We start from the raw sequence: 16,624 nt of genomic DNA, 5'->3' as shown, positions 1-16,624 counted from the left end.
TAAAATCAGTATACCCAGCAACACAGGACTGCCAGTGACTTCCTATTTTATCCAATTAGAAGGAATAAAGGCCATCAAATCAAAGAGAAGCAGGCAGGCACCAGTTAAGCTTGGTCCCCATGGCCCCCACCCTTTTTCTTCTCTTTCTCTTTTTCTCTCTGCAAAAGCGGCCCCAGTCTTCCACCCCCACCTTGCTTGCTTTCAGTCTGGCTGGCTCTCTTTCCTGCACCCACTGTTGGGTCAGGAAAAGGCAGCGATCGATGCTAGCAATCTAACAAAGCTGGGCTGAGGCTGGGGATGTAGGTGGGACCTTCTGGGTTGGACCTGGGGCTTGGCAAAGTCTGATATCTGATTCCTCCCTAGAGAGGTAAGCTTTTCAGCAGCAATTACTTCCTGCCTGCTGCTGAGAGATAGCGTTCCTTCCTCAGCCCTCCAGTAAGTTTTGTTCACCAACAGGACTGTTATTACCTGATTTTCAACCAACAGTTCGAACATTTCTTTCAAACCATGGACAGCTCTGCCTTTGGCCCTTTTTGCAATGATTGTGTAAGACTTTGTAATTCCCAGTGTGAAATGCTGAATGTATGGTGGAGGAGGCGGGTGCTAGGGGAGGGGAGAGAGGCTCACACGTCCCCACTCTGGTCCTCTTTAAATTTCCATTTCCCTGTGCCACTCACAGCAGTCCTAGATGAATATCAAGCTAATAAGAAACCCTGGGAAGTAACAGAGCTACGAAGGGAGCAAAGGCTACCACTTCTTTTTGAAATTAGCCTTCATTGTGACTTCACACTGCGGAGGTTTGAATTCCCTGAGTGCTGTAATATATACCACATGTCCTCAGCTATAACCGCACTGCAAGTATTAAGAAGAGTTTTCTATTAGAGCATGCCTTTTGGGTTAGGTTTCAGTAGCATTACCTTACAGATAGTTTCAATGTTGATTTTTTTCCCCCCTTTTAAGATAGCAGTCATTAAGATACTGGGAAGAAGCGCACTGTCCTCAATAGAGAGCACATGGTCTCCCGAACCTCCCATTGGTTACACATCAGCGCACACTATATGCATCGTAACCTGTAATCCACGCTTTACTGTGACTGGACACCCGAATGGTTTCCAAGGAACCATTTTGCTCACCTATGTCAACAGGAGTCTTAAAAACTCTCTCTAAATCTATACTACAGAACCATCATATGAGTCCCAGAAGCAATAAAATCTAGAGCTCAAGTCCTGAGAAAAATCTGCTTTAAGCACATGATATTTTGTATAGCACAATCTCCACTGCTTTGAAATATTTTTAAGCTTTAAGTGGGCATGAGATAAGAATATTATCATTTCTTTCAAAATGAAATTAGTCCATAATTATAAATGATTTAGGGGGCATTCATATCTTAAAATGTGCTTGTAGTACTATAACTAACAACAACAAAAGCCTGAACAAATTTGCATAATCATAATTATGACTATGACAAGCTTATGGGCAAAATGAGTTATCCTGAAGTTCACCTCTACATAACCTGCATTTATGCACCAGTATTTTAAAATAATTCCTATGCCTAGTTTCTATTTTTAACAGTGAGAGCTTTCTGAAAGATTCTAGCAATGGACATAAAATTTCATATCATAGAAAATCTATATTGAAGCATTTGCAGTATTCCAACTGAGGTATTAAGATTTTAATGATCACTATTCATGTAAATATTCAAAAACAATATAAACAAGTAAATGTTTACACTAAATTAGGATAACTTATAATTCCTTCAGAGATCACCCGGTGTAAATATGTGTACTTAACTACTCAATTCTGCCCCAAACCAAAATTATACTCAAGTATAATCCACTGGCATTTTATCCACAGCCAAGGTCATCTAAATTTCAAAGACCAAAATGGGGTTCAGGTAGCCCAAGTCAGGCAGGTAAGAGAAGACACCAAGAAGAGTAACCAATAATGTAAAAAGTGGTCCTTGCAGCCAGCCTGGTGACACAGTAGTTAAGTTCATGTGCTCCACTCTGGCGGCCCGGAGTTGGTGGGTTCTGATCCCCGGCACAGACCTACACACTGCTCATCAAGCCATGCTGTGGCAGCATCTCATATACAAAGTAGAGGAAGACTGGCACAGATGTTAGCTCAGGGACCATCTTCCTCAAGCAAAAAGAAGAAGATTGGTAACAGATGTTAGCTCAGAGCCAATCTTCCTCATGAAAAAAAAAAAAAGTGGTCCTTAACTTGCACCAATCACAACTACTCACCTCACCCTAATTGTTAAGAACAAACACATTCAGCAGACAAAGAAATCACTGGGCACTGCTGTAGCTGTCATATTAGAAACACGCATCTTTAATATGACAACTAGAACAGTGCTGAGTAATTTCCTATAAAGGAAAACAACATATTATACAAAGACTAGGCCAAAGCATCAGAGACAGAATCCTGTGGGCCACCACAGCCGTTCCGTCCCCTGGACTGCACGAATCAGACTGTGGGATGTGCATGTGTCCTCCTTGGAGATGTACTCCATGAACCTTGTGGCACCTTGGAGCTAAGATCAGAATGCAGAGAGCCAGCATCCTATAAAGTTGTTTCCCACCAAATTGGAAAGTGAGTAATTGAGGAAAGGGAGTAGGATAGGAGGTACAGAATAAAAGGAATTCTCCAATAGTTCTACCCTTTGGACTAGGAGCCAGAAGTTGTCTTTATCCCTTTATCAAATACTCTATAGCAATAAAGAAGTGAGGAAGGGTAGTGTGAATGGGATAGGGATCGAAATTTCCTTTGGATAAAACATGCCTGTTTGTAGGAAGAACTGCAAGGATGTATCACTTTAACCCTTTAGGCTACACCCCAATAAAGCTCAAGGAACCCATATTTCCATGTTCCCTTAAAAAATGAACAAGAGACATATTTTTACTGCCTTTTTAACACCACGTTACCACCTCCTTCATACAAAAAAAGCTACATTTATTGAGCTCCACCTTTGCGCCAGGCACTCGGTAGATTCTTAACATACATTATTTCTGATCTTCTCTAATCCTGTATAATACATATTATCTGGTAAACAAAGAAACAGACTCAGGCGGCTTAGGTAACTTAGCCATGGACACACAGCTATTAAGTGACAGGCCAAGATTTGAACAAAGGTCTGACTCATGCTATTTTTGCTGAAAAATACTGCTTCTTTTTTAATTAAAAGAATGCATTTGATTATGTATTCCTCACCTACCACTTCAAGGGGAGAATAAGTGAACCAGAAGGCATAACAATGAAATAGGCAATATTACCTTAATGTAGCTGGTAAACACACTTAAAAGGTGCCTAGTTTCCAAAAAAGCCTTCTAAAATTTTGCCTAGTGAGTTGCGAAAGTTATAAGGATTAAGCATAGGCTATTTAAGTATCTCTATTTAGACTTTAAATTAAACGAGCTCTTCCACAGTCTCAGTTACAGGATTTTCTCTGGAATGCTATTTCAGTTATGTATTGCTATGAAACCAACCGCCCTGAAATAGCTTAAAACAAAACCATTGTATTGTATCTCACTCGTCTGCAGGTTTACTGGGTTCAGCTGAGTGGTTCTTCTGTCCACTTGGATGTCAGCTGGGGCTGCAACCAGCTGGAGGTGCGACTGGGCTGAAACATTCAAGCTGGCTCCCACACCTGACTGGCAGCTGATGCCAGGGGTCAGCTGGGAGCTCATCTGGGACTACTGGATGGTGCACGGACAGGGAGCCTCTCCATGTGGCCTGGGCTTCTCACAGCACGGCAGCTGAGTTCTGAGAGGAGGCATCCCAAGAGGGAGGAATCGCAAGCTGCCAGCCCTCCTAAAGACCAGACCCGGAAGCGGCACAGGTTATTCCCCTGGCATCCTATTGGTTCAGCAGTCACAGTGCCAGCTGAGATTCAATCACAGGGGAAATAAATCTTGACGGAGAGAGTGACAAAGAATTTAAAGTCACAATTAATCCACCACACAAGGTGAGGAAGTAAATGTAGTAAGTCAAGCCAGGTCAAGAGGAGACACAGTAATTAATATAGCATGGGATTTGGCAGAACGAAGTCAGAATACTCTTGTCTTTCTGATCCACTTTCATAACATCCCAGCTTCTTTCTAAGCCAGCTTCAATGAAGAAAAAATCCTATTATATCATCAAATGAAAAATACTCAAATTCCTCTGCTACTTCAGTTCAAGCTAGGCTATTTGGTTCTGCATTAATTTTATTTATTTTATTATCAGAAGTATTGAGCACAGCTCCAGCAGGTGAAAAAGAGGATGGTAAATGCCATTTTGCTTTTGACCCTATTACCCAAGCTTGTTTTTCTCTTTAACATTTTTTTCTGTATTTTGGCTATTCATTCTAAAAATGTTTCTCTCTGAAAAAGTTTATCCTTGCTACTAAATTTTAAGGCTACAAAAGCAGAATTTACTTAGTGGGTTGTAATACCATGATGACAGCAGTAATTTCATTTTTGGATTACGATCTTTGGAGATGACTATGTATAAATTGTAATGATTTATTTATTTGATAAAGAATTATGAAATCATGATTTTCACAAGAAAGCTTCCGAGCATAAAGGTAACCTTAAAAGCTTGCTGCTTCCTATGAGAGGATGAAATACTCAAATGGATCTGCTAGCCTCTTCCCACCCGTCTGAAAATCATCTCGCAGCTCATGTCTCAGCTCCTCCATGGAGCCCTTCCATGTTTTCAAGTCACAGACACAGCATTTCTTAACTATACCATTATTGGGGCACATCTTCACAGTCGGTGTTATTATTTAATTATGTCATGTATATGGGACTAAAGAATGCAGTTTCTTTGAAGGCCAGGTCTGTCAGTATCTGGCTATCCCAAACTTGGAGCTCTGCTATCCATTCAATACATACATTTTGTTTGGTTTTATTTTTAATTGAGATTTAATTACACAGATTATGGCACCTCTAATAAACTGGCAGACTTTTTTCGTATCCATCTATCTATCCAAAATATATACTCTCTATACATTGTATATGTATACTCTATATTCCCCTCTATTTTTTCAAATCTTTTAATGTTCAGTTCAGATACATTTTTATCAAATCTTTCTGATTGTTTCCAAATATGACTTTTATGAATTTATCTTGTTCTAGTGAAACTCTGTTACCCCAACTATCCTTAACTCTTTACCACCACAGATGCTTTCAGTGGATGGAAAGTTTGGAATAAACCAAAATTTAACTTTTTCCTTTAAATCTTCTCCAACTAAACAGAAAAGTTCTCTGAGGGCAAACCAAATCCATCTGCTGTTTGATGGTCTACATTATTGAGACTGCTAAATGGGTGAGAGGAAATTCATTATACCTTCCTGGGCAGGTGTTTTCTCCCCACTTTGAGGATGAGTCAAGACTCTAATTATACTTTATTCTTACCCAGCAACAATGTTCTCAGAGAAGACAATTTGACTTAATTGTACAAATTATTTTAAGAGATGCAGTATCAAATGTTTGATACTGACTGTGAGTCTGTGTTCTCATTTTGCAACATGATGACCAATTTACTCTGGCACATTTTGTTCTTTAGGAGTTTAGATCCCTTGTAGCTCAAGATATAGTAAATGATCTCAAAGATGATGATGTGAGAATTTTATATAGGAAGATTCTTATTAAAAGTGATAGTTATAATGAGTTTACTTTGAAAGAACCTATTAATTTCTCACTCCCCATAAGTGAAATCATTAGTTATATGCAAACAGTTTATTTTATTTTTCATTTTACAAGTCACTTTTCAAATTACACTGGACATGTTTTGGAACTAGATGGAGATGGTGCTTGTACAATATTGTGATAAATGCCAATGGATTGTTCATGTTAAAATGGTTAATTTTATATTATGTGAATTCCAACTCAATAACAGAAAAAATTACACTGACACTCATCGTGGTTCCAGCTTCTCCAATATTTAATTTAAAAAGAAAACATGTAATATCTGACCAGTTTTACTAGTGGACTGCACTAAAATAATGAGACTCTGTTACATATGGGTTGCCCTTCTACAAAATCTCAGGATGTCATGTGGCATTGAATCTCTGACAATTATTAATTAACTATGATCTCTGAATTGATGTTGATGATGCAATACTGCATCCCAAGGAACTCAAAAGCACAAATAAAGGTATATTAAATTGATATGTCACTGAGAGTTTCAATTCAAAAGAAGTTATATGAGAAAATGAGCAATGGCTTGTAACTCTATTTCATTTTATATACTTAAGATATTCTCATTTTTCAACTCCATCCCATTCCCCTATTTAGAATATACTAGAAATATGAGCAAAGGGATGGGGAAAGTGGCAGTTATTCTGAATTATCTGTATTTTCTGCACAGTGTGCTTTGCTCGGAAATGTGTGATAAACTCATCACCAGAATGCAAGTTTCATAGGGGCAAGTACATGCCCTTCCATTCCAGCGATGCTGCTTCCATCGCTACATCCCTACTACCTTGAACATGCCTGGTGCACAGAAGGCACGCAGTAAGTATTGCCGAATGGATGCATCAATATGGAAATTCTACTCAAGACGGATGAATAAACTATGGGAAAACATCTTAAAGACATGGGTACTCCAGATAGAGTTTTACTTGTGTGAATAAATGCAAATAATATTAAATTACTCTGTATGTGTATGTATGACGGAAAGAAGAAAAGCCAAAAGGAAAATTATCTTTATAGTGAGTACTCAGATGTTATATGGATGGATGGTCATTCATAATGTTTGCTACAGCAGTATGTGTTGGGTTTGTTACCTTGAACAAATATCCATGCTGTGTTTCATTAAAATTCACTACTATAAGTTAAGTTCACAGTACAGAGCAGCAGAGCTAAGAGAGAATTTGTTTGTTTTATCCTCAAGTCTCATGGCAAATGTAACAAAAATACAAGGGATAATCTGCATTTATGTGCATGGACACGTAAAATCGTATTTAAAGAAAATAATAAAGGCTGTACTTTGGAGCAGTAAGAGACATTAAACATAACAAAGAAATACCTCTGATAATCAATGCTAGTTTAACACAAATTCAGTAAAGTTTCAAAAATTGAAGTAATTGAACTTGATTTATACTTAGGCACCAGCTATTTGTTTATACTTCAGTTGCCAGTCAGCTGACTATAAACTGGTCCCCAAACCAACTCAGAAATGTAGGGTGTAGCACAGCATATCACTTTTACAAATGCTCTAGAAATTTGTTAATATGATTTTTAAATCTTCTCCTTCAGATAGAAACTGTTGAGCATGAGATGGTCCACATGTGAAGGCAGTTATGAATTACTTAAAGAGAGTACTATCTACTCAAGAGAGTCTGAAACGTCATATAAAGCCATGTATAAAATAAACCTCCACAACTTGCCAGGAATAAAGGAAGCTTGGGGAAAGGAATTATCTGAAGTGTTCTACTTTTAAATATAATCCAAATTTGTAAATCGGAGAAGACTTCAGCCAAAGGAAACATCTTACAATACACATTTTCCTTAAAAGTCTACACAGTTCTCTCTCCTTGTTGCCGATCAAAATGAAAATAAGAGGTTGCACCAAAGAGGAAAAAAGGAGGAATAAAAATATATGCAGTTTCCAGAACTGATCTGGCATTCCGAGTGACCTGTCTAACCGACAATACTGTTGTAAGGTCATAAGCCTTATGATGCTCATAGAAGTGGAAGCATCCCATTTAAAATCAAATGCCAGCCTCATATTTTTCTGCTGCTTCTCAGTCCAAGGAGTGGAAACTTTTTCTGAATTGTTACAGTTTTTATTACTTTAAAAATATGAATTTGAAAGTCACAAGATAAAAATATCTTACGATTTGACCTCCAATTCAAGACTTTCTATCATAAATCACACAATATGTTGCTAGAGTCAGATTTGTTTAAGAATGACTTGTTTCTTTTCTTTCTATTTCAGAAATTATTTGGTGTGAACGGATTAAGGCTTAATGCAAAGATGAAGTGTAATCTCAAGAATAATTAGATGTAAATTTTTCATTGACTAAATGTCAATGAAACAGGCTTTACCCATGAATTTTATTTTATACAAGAAGAAAAAAAGTCCCAGGAGGTAAAAATAATCTGCCTAGAGTCACACCAAAATCAATTTCAGAGTCAAGACTAGAATTCAGGTCTATTGCTCCGCCCCTTTCAACTCACTTCTACACACGAAAGCTCTTTATTTACACGCTGCCAGTGTGGATACAGAGAACAGTAGTAGAGTGGACGGTTTCCTATCACCGCTGCCATGGATTATCTCTATAGAAATATCTCACTGCCACCTTTCACTGCGACGTTGCTACTGGAAAGTTTACTCTATTTAATGCTCCTATGACTACTTTTGGTCATAACTCTATTAAATATTCAGGCTCTTTTTCTGGAAGTTATTCAGAGACCAGTATTCATATCTGGATTTGGTTATTCAACAGCATTTCATCACACTAAGGGGACAGACAGAATGCGGGCTGTAGAGCCCAATAACTTTCATTGAGAACATGTTGGAGATAAGATAGTTAAAACAACTGAAACTTTACAATGAGCTTTACACTTACCTGGGAAGGTACAGAATAAAGAAACTCTAGTGGATGGAAGGGAGTTTATCTTCAGGAAAGAAGACTGTCACCTCAAAATAGGGATCAGCCTAACACTATTGCAAGGGTTCAAACACATACGATATCAAGAATTGCCAGTATCTAAGACCTGGTGAGCCAGGGTTACATCCTCTTTTAATTTGGATAGTTAGAAGATGGAGAGAGGAAGGAGTGCTTGTCAGGAGCTGGAAAAAGAAGGCTGCTGATGACCTAGTTATACTCTGAAATATGATGACTAGAAATCCCAGGTCTAAATATGATGACTCATTCCACAGAAACCTATATTCTATTCATTGGCATAATCCATCATTTATATATTCCTTTCAAGAATGTAAGAAAACATAGATACCACAAATACTGGGATATTTGGGGGTAAAATGCGCTCATGTATGCAGCTTACTTGAGACTGCATCAAAAATAAAAAGAGTTGATGGACAGATAAATGGGTAGATATTTGATAAAGCTAATAGAGCAAAATGTTAACTGTAAAATCTAGATAGTGGGCATACGTTGTTTACTGCACAATTCATCCAACAGAACATTCCATCCAAAAGCAGCAGAATACACATTCTTCTCAAGTGCACATGGAATATTCTCAACTTTTCTGTATGTCTGAAAATTCCATAATAAAATGCTGGAGAAAAATCTTAAAAATTTTTTTCATGGCTGCCTCTGGCCACCATATATGACAGAGAACCCACCTTACTATACTGTAGTAAATTTTATTATAAAAACTCCTGAGCCCAGGCCAAACAAACAAAATAATCCACCAATTCCACATTCAATAACCTGCACTTGGTTACTTCCCTTCCTTCACTGCATGCCTCTCCCCACTCACCGTCCCCTATCACTCTTACTTTCAAGAATTGACTTTAAAATAAATTTCAAAATTATATCAAGAATATAAGATTCACATAATTTGAACCGTTATCAAATGGCAATGAAGTATCTTTATATGACAAACCATTAGTTTGCTGCAGAAAATCTAAGAGCTTTCCCTGACACCTCCCCCATACCATTTATTTATTGAGAAGGGATTTTTCTTAATGCTATACTTCAATCCCTAGGGAATTGGAACCTCTATGAATTATGTGAATAGGGAAATTGTATATAGGGAATAGTAAAGTTCACTCTACTGACAAAATCAGACGGGTTAGACAGTAAGCTTCATTCTGTTGGGAAAAAAAGAAAAAGAATCCGTTTATTGTTAAGGACACTGCCACCCTGAATGTATCTTTTTCAGTGCTCAACTGGTCAGTGGACACTATAAGGCCAAAGGCTCTGATGTGGAAATTGCACTTCTCCACTGCTGCATTCCCACCCAGTTATGCATACAGATATTTTATAAAACTATTAAATATTTATGATGCAGTACAAAGCCCCTCTAAAAGCATCTGTATTTAACTAAATCATGTCACTGACAGCAAGAGGCATGCAGAGCAATTTAACCTAGCAGGAAAAGCACTACTTTTACATATCACTGCAGTGCAGAGGGTTTCCACCATAGGCTTCCTGCTGCCCTCACGTACCTCCTATAAGAAGGAAAGGCTTAACTGAAATGGTTCAAAAGGCTTTTAGACAGGCTTCTCAAATGAAACATAAATCTTTCTTAGTGTTTCTCAAAAGTTCTTCCCTGAGGCTTTGCCACGACTCTGTCACTAGAGATCAGACAAATAACCCATCCTCAGGTTAAGTCTCCTTAACCCCAGGTTAAAGACCTGGATTTAGCTCAATCTTTTCCTCTATCACGTCCTTCCAAATGTTTACTACTGTAGTCTACTACTGAAAAGGCATCCAAAAGATATTACATACAACTGGATCCCCCTCATTTTTCCCTTTCACCCACAACAAGACTCCAAGGAAAAAGTTTTGAATGAGTGTATCAAAAGTTGAATTATTGTTAACCATGCACACCCTTAAAACCAAAGAATCTAATGAGGTAAGTACTACTATTTAAGCAGTTTTCAAAGTGCCTAAGCATTTGGTGATGCAAAGAATAGCAGAGAGAGATCTCTGAAATTAAAAAAAATAAAATAAAAGCGCAATGAGGAGCCAAAACATTTTTAGGGACCTCAGGCTCAGAGCTAACTGTACTCCTGGAGACAAGCAGTTTTAAGGTAGCCTATGGCTGGAAAAAAATGTGTTGAATGGGTACAAAAATGATTTTAGTGATATGTATGCTGTCAAAAAATCAGGGCTAAATGCTTGAGCTGTCCAACTCGAAATGATATTACCATAATTCAGCCAACACATAGCCACTGATTAGGAAATTTGCTGTTCAGCATTTAAACTAACTTCTTTCACAGTCTGGCAGGTAAAAAAATGGAAAAGCTCAGGGTGACCTGATACTCAGTAGCAGTAGATTTCAGATGTTAAGGTCGCTGTATTTCATATAATAAACATAGCTACCATTTCTGAAGACCTAAGATACATGTTAATTTACCTAGCTATCCACCCATCCATCTGAAAAATGTTTACTAAGTGGCTACTTATGTCCTAGGTATTGTGCTGGGGATTACAGATTTGGTAGCAGGAAGGTAAAAGAAGTTCCATCCTACAGTCTCTCTTTTCTCAGAAGTAGCAAGGGAGGTTATCTGCCAAAGTGAAGGCATGATTCAAATTTTGAGAGTGGTAAGGTCTGAGTCACTTTAGAAAACAGAAGAGAAGGCTGACTGTGAAAAACAGAAGCAGGTCAGACATTGTGGCAAATAGTATATAAATCAGTCCTTTCTTATTTAGAATCCTCACTATCAGGATCCTTATTTCTCCTCTTGAGAATTATATTTTGAAAATGCACCAATGGAAGAAGACTTCAAAAAAAAAGATCATCGATAACATAAGAAATAATTTTTCTGTTGAGATCTACATTACTTGGACCCAAACAAGACTGAAGTGGGGAGAGAGAGGAGGAAGAGAACAGAACAAGAACAAATATGACAATGAGAATGTATATGTTCACATACATATCACAATTTCCACTTTGACAGATTTAATTCTCAGATCACTGAAACTTTTTCCAACACCAGAATTTAACTTACAACGTTAGGAGGTTCACTTAATTATGCTGTGTGCTTAATTCTGGCCACAATGAAACCAATCCATTTAAATGAGGTTGCCAATAAGTACACAAATCAAAAAAACTTTAACACACTAAACAGTCTTATGCCCTTCTCTGGCATATTTCTTCTAACATGAACAAGCAGAGGGAAGAAGACATGCCATAAAACTAGAGTTTAGCAGAAAAATTTAATTTCTCTCTTTTGATTATTTTTTTCAAGAAATTAAATCAGTATTTGAAAGCACTGTGCAATTAAAGCAAGTTAAAAAATATTCATACTAAAGTGAAAAGGGAAGGTTTGGTCTTTACTTAATGCCTCTCTTGTTAGGGATTTCCCATACATTTTTTAAAACGTGTGCCTTTTCTTGTTTTTTCCAGATATATTCTAGGTTGATCTTGTCCCTGCTGCCTTTGATAACTTTATTCATTCATTCAATAATTATTCAGTAAGTGCCTAATATGTGCCAGGCCCTACACAAGACTGAGAGAAAAAGAGGTAGAAATTGCAATGGTTCCAGCGTCCATGGTGTTACATTCTACTGGAGGAATTAATTTCCCTAATCCTAGTCTGGCACAGATGCAAATACTTCAGAATTGAGAGTCCATAGTCCTATAATAAATTCTATTTGTGTGGTAGACACATTGTGGAGTGATTTAAAAGAAGAAAAAAAAAGAGCCTGTCAGGAAGCACTGTTTTTTGTATACGCATGTCTAAGTAGCTGAGATTTTCCTTCACTCAGGATCAAGTTATGAAAATGTTTTCTTCTGATAGTGGTTTGTTTTGACTAGTGATAGAAGAAGAATGCAGAGATTCAGTTCCAGAAGGGACCATGCCTAAGCAAGAGGCCTTTGGAAGTCCTGGACAATGCAAGGCAGAAAAACATAATCCATCTATTTCCATCCTCAGTAACCATCAAAACAACACATCCAACAAAACAGACTAGGCTATAGTAGTAATTTGATGGTGGGTTGATTTTTTTTTTTTAACTTTTTTTAAAAGTTATTGGCTTGATTGTTTTTGGTGAGTGGGTTAAAATAAATAAATAAAATATCAATACATTTTTTTATTATCTTTTTGGTGAATTGGAGACTTCTTATTTACTGGTGATGCCAATGCACAGTTTTAAAGTATAGTTAGCAAAATTTCCTGAATTGTTAAAGAAATGTTTTAATTTCACAGGAATTCTGATATTTCAAAAGAAAAAAAAATTACAGTCAAAATCAATGAAACAAATTATATTACACACATACAGATATAGATCTAATGATCTGATTTAAAAACTGGTTGCTTGTAGAAACTAGTTTAATCAATAAGGAAGTTCAACACAACTCAAAGAAATAAGTATTAAACATTTTGACTAACATTAGTTCTAGTAACTACCTAGGCTCTGCCAAATCACTGACATGGCATAGGCTAAAGATGAGCAAATGAGGTTTACTATTACAATTATAAGCTATTATCTTCATAAATATATGAGCTGTTCAGATATGAACTGATGGTAATTAAAGAAATCAATAATAAAGTGATCAGGATTAACATCCTTTTTCAAGTTAGAAACATTATTTTTCCTTCTTTCAATTAATTCTGATGAAAACATGTGAGGCTCTAGAGCAACCTGCTTCTCATTCAACATCTAAATCAATTTGAATTTTTTATCTTCACAACATAATTTTAATGCTGAACACTGTCATTCTGTTAATGTCCAATAATGGCATGTCCAATGATGAAAAGTATATATAAGGGGGTGGAACTTTATTATTTTATATTAACATTGTCTAAAGGCGCATGTTAAAGGACATTGCTAAAATGATTTTCTTTCTTTCTTTCTTTCTTTTTTTGTGGAGGAAGATTCACCCTGAGCTAACATCTGTTGCCAATCTTCCTCTTTTTGCTTAAGGAAGATTCGCCCTGAGCTAACATTTGTGCCAATCTTCCACTATTTTGTATGTGGGTCACTGCCACAGCATGGCTGACGAGTGGTGCAGGTCTGCACCTGGGATCCAAACCTGCAAACCCAGGCTGCTGAAGCAGAGCATGTCGAACTTAACCACTAGGCCATGGGGCCGGCCCCCAATTTTCATTTTTAAAAACTGGCTTCTCATATTCAAATACTAATGTCCCTGATGCTCAAAAATTAATTTTTAATTTCATAAGTTTATAAACACTACATAAGTTAAACATATGATTTATATTGCTTACCTTGCTATTATTTTATTAACATAGCATTTTTCCTTCTTCATTTCAAATCCAATAGTGTGTTATACCATCAAGCTACCTGGAGCATTAGGTATTATCTTTAGCCAACATCTCATTATTGTTCTCAAGGACAAGCGTACACATCCAAAAAATCAATGAATACTGTGCAAACTAAAAGAGGTTTTAAAAATGAGGAGTAACTTAGATCTAATTATGGGCAATAGAGTTTCAAAAGGCCCTAGATTAACATTATGAGCACTTTCCATGTTGAGTTAAGCATGCAGTTTAGTCAGCAAAGATATTATTTTTATGTATCTTGTTTATGTCTACTATAAATACCATAAGCATTCCATTAGCATTAACCCAGTGATTAATGCATATATGATGGAGTCAGGTTCTAATCAGTGATAATAGCTGCCTACGACTATTTCCACAACTGTTCATCTCCCAAATCTTTTACCCTAACAACGACACGCCTATAAAGTCTAAGGGTTCATGCAGTTACAGGAAACCGGATGCATTATTTATAAGGATGCAGAGGCTAGAAAGTTCGGCTGTGTCGCTTACCCTAGCAGTAGTAGGCTGTAAGCTATTGGCAATAGGAACCTCGCCAGTGCATTAGAAGATGAGATAGAAGGGATCCCTGCCAAATAAAAGAGCTAAGTAATAACAAACGTTAAAGAAGAGCCTTAGGGGTTGGAGGGAGTCCTGAGCTCACAGATGAAGCGCAATGCAGTTCACCAAGCTTCTGCAGTCAATGCAGAAAGAAGAGTTGCAATCCCAATTAATTCCTCGCGTCTTATCTTTCTTGAGTGCTTGCTTTTTAATTACAGTTATATATTCTCTTTTCTTTATGTTACTACAGTATCTATATACAAATGAAAAATTACAAAGGATATAAAATAGGTATTGTGCATAGCATCAGGTTTCAAGTTCAGGTATCATTAATTGTGTATTTGTATTATCCACCCTGTTTAGAAATCCATATCACTGTTTCAGTGATGCAGAACAAATTGGTGTTTTTCCCCTTTGATTTCAAAGAAAAAGAAACCCGGCCATAAAAAAGCCACAATTTCGGGCCGGCCCCGTGGCTTAGCGGTTAAGTGTGCGCGCTCGGCTATTGGTGGCCCGGGTTCGGATCCTGGGCACATACCGATGCACCGCTTCTCCAGCCATGCTGAGGCCGCGTCCCACATACACCAACTAGAAGGATGTGCAGCTATGACATACAACTATCTACTGGAGCTTTGGGGGCAAAAAAATAAATAAATAAAACAAAAAAAAAAGCCACAATTTCTTATTCTTCATGTGTTCAAAATTAATATATTGCTACAGACAGATACCTGTCATGGCTTTAAATAGACTTTGAGATAGTGCCATTCAAGTTTCATTTCCTGTTTAATCATTGTCAGTCACTTGGAATTTACACCACAGTGCAAAAAAAGGCTGCACGCATTAAATGTTACCAGCAGCAGGATATGAGAATGCCATCTTGCCTGGGGGAAAAAAACCAATAAACTAAAAACGGAAAAAATAAGTCAATCTAAACACAAAAAAGAAAATTTACCGTAGGGATTGTTAAATTAATTAATAATTAATTAATTTGACTTGTGATAGAAGAAGAATGCAAAGATTCAGTTCCAGAAGGGACTATGCCTACGAAAGAGGCCTCTGGACGATGAGAGGCAGAAAAACACAACCCGTCTATTTCCATCCTCAGTAACCATCAAAACAGCACACCCACCAAAAAAGACTAGGCTATAGTAGTACTTTGATGATGGTATCAATCTGAAATTTAAACAAAAAGCTATGGTTATAGCAATCTGAAACTTAAAATTTAAATCTGAATTCTATATCAATCTGAAATTTAAACAAAATTTCCATATCAATCTGAAATTTAAACAAAAAGCTATGGTTTTTATTCCGCATCTCAAAATTGATCTGAAAATCACCATCAAAATCAAGGATCAAGTAGTTGAGGCTACATATCACATATTATATTTATTCTTTCCTTTGAATAACCTGAGTTTCAGATATTTAATGCACACAGCTTTTATCTACCATAACATGCTTATCATTCTCCATCCAATCCAAATGTGTGTGTACTTGAGGGTGGAGGGGAAGACGTTCATGGTAGTCCTTCTAAATTATCGAAGTACCAAACAAAGACAATTTGTTACCTAAAATTTTCTAGTTTTAATGCCTTTTATCACAGTAAATGTGTGTATATATTTCTTTACCTTGCTCAAGAACCTTGATTCATAAAACTTATTTGGTCCAAGTAATCTCATTACGGAAAAAGACCATTTTTTTGGTGAGGAATACTAGCCCTGAGCTAACACCCGATGCCAATCCTCCTCTTTTTTTGCTGAGGAAGATTGGCCCTGGGCTAACATCCCTGCCCACCTTCCTCTACTTTATATGCGACATCTGCCACAGCATGGCTCGACAAGTGGTGCGTCAGCACAGCACACTTAACCACTGTGTCACTGGGCTGGCCCCGAAAAGGACCATTTTTAAAAGTAGCTGCAATGATCATATGCCTTGTAGAGCGGTAAGACAGAGGTTACAAGAGGAGCCCTCTGAGGATTGTTCTTGCACCTTCTACCTTTACCGTCAGTGGGTGAAAAGAACACACGACATGGAGTCAGAGGCTAGAGTGGAACCCTGCTTCTGCCACCACCTATTATATAACCTTGACAAATATTGAATTGTCCGAGCCTCTCAGTGTCCTCATCTATATAAGAGTACTAATAATATCTACTCTCAG

The sequence above is a fragment of the Ceratotherium simum genome, chromosome 28 (genome assembly GCF_057802395.1).
Source record: "Ceratotherium simum simum isolate JZ-2026a chromosome 28, ASM5780239v1, whole genome shotgun sequence".
Classification (NCBI taxonomy): Eukaryota; Metazoa; Chordata; class Mammalia; order Perissodactyla; family Rhinocerotidae; genus Ceratotherium; species Ceratotherium simum.
Note: the sequence above shows the minus strand (reverse complement) of the source record.